The sequence below is a fragment of the Silurus aristotelis genome, assembly GCF_946808225.1.
Source record: "Silurus aristotelis genome assembly, chromosome: 9".
Taxonomy (NCBI): domain Eukaryota; kingdom Metazoa; phylum Chordata; class Actinopteri; order Siluriformes; family Siluridae; genus Silurus; species Silurus aristotelis.
In genome coordinates, this window is record NC_139582.1 from 18,392,269 (window position 1) to 18,398,214 (window position 5,946).

Genomic DNA, 5,946 nt, shown 5'->3' on the forward strand with positions numbered 1-5,946 from the left:
TGGAAACGGTGGTCCCAGCTCTTTTCAGGTCATTGACCAGCTCCTCCCGTGTAGTTCTGGGCTAATTTCTCACCTTCCTTAGGATCATTGAGACCCCACGAGGTGAGATCTTGCATGGAGCCCCAGTCCGAGGGAGATTGACAGTCATGTTTAGCTTCTTCCATTTTCTAATGATTGCTCCAACAGTGGACATTTTTTCACCAAGCTGCTTGGCAATTTCCCCGTAGCCCTTTCCAGCCTTGTGGAGGTGTACAATTTTGTCTCTAGTGTCTTTGGACAGCTCTTTGGTCTTGGCCATGTTAGTAGTTGGATTCTTACTGATTGTATGGGGTGGACAGTTGTCTTTATGCAGCTAACAACCTCAAACAGATGCATCTAATTTAGGATAATAAATGTAGTGGAGGTGGACATTTTAAAGGCAGACTAACAGGTCTTTGAGGGTCAGAATTCTAGCTGATAGACAGGTGTTCAAATACTTATTTGCAGCTGTATCATACAAAAAATAGTTTAAAAATCATATATTGTGATTTCTGGATTTTAGATTATGTCTCTCACAGTGGACATGCACCTACGATGACAATTTCAGACCCCTCCATGATTTCTAAGTGGGAGAACTTGCAAAATAGCAGGGTGTTCAAATACTTATTTTCCTCACTGTATATATATATATACAGTGGGTACGGAAAGTATTCAGACACCCTTAAATTTTTCACTCTTTTTTATTTTGCAGCCATTTGCTAAAATCATTTAAGTTCATTTCTTTTCCTCATGAATGTACACACAGCACCCTATATTGACAGAAAAACACAGAATTGTTGACATTGTTGCAGATTTATTAAAAAAGAAAAACTGAAATATCACATGGTCCTAAGTATTCAGACCCTTTGCTCAGTATTTAGTAGAAGCAGCCATTTGATCTAATACAGCCAGGAGTCTTTTTGGGAAAGATGCAACAAGTTTTTCACACCTGGATTCAGGGATCCTCTGCCATTCCTCCTTGCAGATCCTCTCCAGTTCTGTCAGGTTGGACGGTAAACGTTGGTGGACAGCTATTTTTAGGTCTCTCCAGAGATGCTCAATTGGGTTTAAGTCATTGCTCTGGCTGGGGCATTCAAGAACAGTCACGGAGTTGTTGTGAAGCCACTCCATCGTTATTTTAGCTGTGTGCTTAGGGTCATTGTCTTGTTGGAAGGTAAACCTTCAGCCCAGTCTGAGGTCCAAAGCACTCTGGAGAAGGTTTTCGTCCAGGATATCCCTGTGCTTGGCCGCATTCATCTTTCCCTTGATTGCAACCAGTCGTCCTGTCCCTGCAGCTGAAAAACGCCCCCACAGCATGATGCTGCCATCACCATGCTTCATTGTTGAGACTGTACTGGACAGGTGATGAGCAGTGCCTGGTTTTCTCCACACATACCGCTTAGAATTAAGGCCAAAAAGTTCTATCTTGGTCTCATCAGACCAGAGAATCTTATTTCTCACCATCTTGGAGAACTCCATGCGGGTTTTCATGTGTCCTGCACTGAGGAGAGGCTTCCGTCGGGACACTCTGCTATAAAGCCCCACTGGTGAAGGGCTGCAGTGATGGTTGACTTTCTACAACTTTCTCCCATCTCCCGACTGCATCTCTGGAGCTCAGCCACAGTGATCTTTGGGTTCTTCTTTACCTCTCTCACCAAGGCTCTTCTCCCCCGATAGCTCAGTTTGGCCGGTCGGCCAGCTCTAGGAATGGTTCTGGTCGTCCCAAACGTCTTCCATTTGAGGATTATGGAGGCCACTGTGCTCTTAGGAACCTTAAGTGCAGCAGAAATTTTTTTGGAACCTTGGCCAGATCTGTGCCTTGCCACAATTCTGTCTCTGAGCTCTTCAGGCAGTTCCTTTGACCTTAATGATTCTCATTTGCTCTGACATGCATTGTGATCTGGAAGGTCTTATATAAACAGGTGTGTGGCTTTCCTAATCAAGTCCAATCAGTATAATCAAAAATTTCTGGACTCAAATGAAGGTGTAGAACCATCTCAAGGATGATCAGAAGAAATGGAGAGCACCTGAGTTAAATATATGAGTGTCACAGCAAAGGGTCTGAATACTTAGGACCATGTGATATTTCAGTTTTTCTTTTTTAATAAATCTGCAAAAAGGTCAACAATTCTGTGTTTTTCTGTCAGTATGGGGTGCTATGTGTACATTCATGAGGAAGAAGAATGAACTTAAATGATTTTAGCAAATGGCTGCAATATAACAAAAAGTGAAAAATTTAAGGGGGTCTGAATACTTTCCGTACCCACTGTATATATATATATATATATATATATATATATATATATATATATATATATATATATATATATATATAAAGTAACATAAAAATCATAATTGTGTGTGTGTGTGTGTGTGTGTGTGTGTGTGTTGAGCATCCTACACTCGAAAGCATAAAACCTGTTCCAGTTAATCGACACCCCATTTTAATTCACTCGGAACAGGTCACAGGTCAACAGGAAGTTGCATCAATTGAATTCCCTGAAGAGGCCAAAAGTTTGTGGACACCTCATCACACCCACAAGAGTCTTCTAAATGATATAATGATCCAAATTCTGAATCATCATCTTATGTATGAAGAACCAAAAAATCCTTATAATATGTAAATGCTTTATACCAAAACGCCCCCACAGAACCCATCAAAAATCTCTGGGATTCCGCGTGCTCGAGAGGATCATTTCTTGTGTTCATTGTCGAAAGGAATTGTGTGAGGAAATAAAAGTGGCATGTGTTAGTTCCGACACATTGTTGTTTCCCGACCATAAAAGAAAACCACAGTGTGTGTTAAAGCACGATTGTGAAGCGTTGCTGCTTTGTGCAACGCCATCGGGCTGTCGCAACTTGCCGAACGAGTTCAATGACGTTCCTGCTGTTTGTTCGTCTCCGATACACAAAAGACAAAGTGTTTGGATCTGATCCAGATAAAGAGCACGACGTTCTCGTTTTGTTTTAGACTGCATTCAGGACCGAGTTATTTTTACCACACTGAAGTATCCGGAATTCATCTTAAACCACAAATAACAATCACCTTTTTTTGTTCATCATTTACACAAACAACTCCCGCTGCTTTATTTAATTTTTTATCCGTTTATAAATGAAATTTTACCACAGTATCTGCCACTTTTGGGCACTTAAGCAAGGCCATTACCCCGATGACCTCTAGGGGCGCTGTATCATGGCTGTCCCTGTGCTCTGACTGCTTGTTATCACTTCTATTATAAGTGTTATAAACAGTTGCTACCTCACCTGGTCTGTCGTTTCTATTTTTTCCCACAAAAATAATGGAAAATATGATGCAGCATGTCCTGTCCCTCCTCTGTCCTGCAGTCCTGAAGACTTTCTCATGGTGGAAAAACCCTAACCAGTTAAAAAAAAAAAAAGAGAAAAAAAAGTAAGATTTACTAAATAGCCTTGAACACTGTGGTTAATTGAACCGTATACAAGACACACAAGGGTCAAATGTTTGTGGACGCCTCGGTACATCCGTATGCGAGTCCCATTTCGTCTTTAACCAATCAAACTATATCATAACAGACTGAGAGGTAGAAATATTTAAATACTGAATCTTTGTTCGAATAAATTCTGATCGCATCGTATCAGATTTTTTGGGATCGCCAGATATCAAACCGTTGCTTTAACAAAATTTGTCAAATTCTATTCATTTAAAACTGTATCATGAATCGGAATCATATTGTGAGATTCAGTGGTTTTCTCAAATAACAAATCAGTGCCTTATGTATTCAAATTATATTGAACTATCGACTCATATTTTTTAATTGTATCGAAACGTTGCTTTGTCGACCAAAATTGTATCAAATCTTCGTTTTATCAAGCGAAATTGGATCAAATGGTCACGTCAACAATGCGAATCGTATCGAATGGTTGCTTTATCGATCAAAATTGGATCAAATCATTGTCTTAAAAATCTTATCAAATCGTCGAATTATCGATCACAATTGGGACAAATTGATTATCAAACAAATTCTCATCAAATCGTTGCCTTAATAATCAATATCATATTAAAGTGTTGCTTAAAGACCGTTATGCTAAATATTATTAAATATTATTTATTAATCCAAATAGTATCGAACCGTAACAATCGGAATGGTCCAAAGTGAAGCTGCATCATTTTCCTCAAGATCCTTAAAATAAGATGAAGAAGACGTCTCTCATTTCCTATTACTTTATTATCAACCGATATTGTAATAGTGAATGGTCCAAATCGACTTTACAAATCAAAACTGTCGAATCCTCTAAAAAAAAAAAAAAAAAAAAAAAAACAACAACAAAAAAACATACCGAAACGTTGGCCTTAGAAATCAAAATCGTATGAAACGTTGCCTCAACAATCAAAATTGTATTATGCATTATGATTGTCAAACGATGTTTTATTTACCTTGTCAAATATTGAAATGTTGCCTTTTAGGGTTAAATTGAATTATAACACATTCAGTAGTATACAAAATACAGTTGGGGGGGGGGGGGGAGATGGTGTGTTTAGAGTGAAACGCCGGCGGAACCAAGAATCATTAACCCGAAATATGCCGAGGAATTCGGATCCGGATATTAAGTGTAAACAAAAAGGTGACTTTTTAAACAAAGTGAGGACACGCTCCATAGGCTGCGAACATGTTGCGTATTTATTGCCATGATTAAAAATACAAAAATATCGGTTAAATACAGTATCGCAGCTTAATTTTATACATTTCAAAAAATATTGTATGAAAATAGCATGAACCTGGTCTTCTTAATAAAACGTCAAGCTCAGCACAGGTTTAACATCGAAAGCTTCTACAGAAAGAAAAGAAAAAAAAAACGAAATAAAAAATCCTTAAATTATTGGATTTTGAAAATAATTGCTTCCAATCCGCCATACAGGACGTTTAAAGGTTTTCTTTCCTTTTTTAAAAGACAAACAATATAAAGCAGTGCACGATGAAGCAACACTTCTAGGACACGTCGTAGCTGATTGAGGACAGCCGACTGACTGTACACAGGTTTTGGTTTCGCAGGTATCAAGTATTAGTGGAGGTTCTATTTTAAAGTCCCCTGAAACTTCTGTGAATTTAAAATGTTTATGATTCAAATCAGTGCATTTGTTCCCTGCAAATAGTGTTGAAATTCTTGGCAAAAAAAACCAACAAAAAAACCCCCAACATTCTTTGATTTTCCTGTGTAGTAAAATTTAAAAAGATGAAACGGAGGACTCCTGAGTAAGCTTCCTGTTGCTCTGGAAACGATTCGCTTTTGACCAATCAGAATGAAGCAATCAACAATGCCGTATATCGCAATAGAGAGGACAAAAAAAGAAATGATACGTCACTACACTACACGATGTGGCTCACAGAAACCAAATCAGATTGTTCGGAAAATATATTTAAAAAAATTAATAAATATTAAATGTATTTTTTAAAATGACTTTTTCCCCCCATCTGCTTCTATTATTGAAAGAATTTAATTTCTAACAAAGCTCATTGGTGATGTTCTTGAAAAAACACAGGAGATGTGAATCTAATTTGGAAAAAGAAATGAAAAAATTATTTATGTATCATCTGAGAATTGTTGCATCATAAAAAAAAAAAAAGAAGCCAATTAGGTTCCAGTATGCAAATGCAGGCTGCTTTATCATAAAACTCTCACTGGATGTTAAGATAAACAAAAGTATCCTGGTTAGCTAATATGAAAAGCTGACTACCATTAGACAAGTTCTAGTTAAATCTATACATTTTCAAAAACTCTGCTTTTAATGAAAGAAAAAAAATGGATAAAAACATTTTACTAAAAATGATAATCAGACCCACAGTGAGCAGTGGATTAAAAGAAAAAAGTCAATTATGTGGATAAATAAAAAAGATTAAATTAGAAAAAAATAAAAAAAAAATAAAAAAAAATAAAAAAAGATCCTAAAGG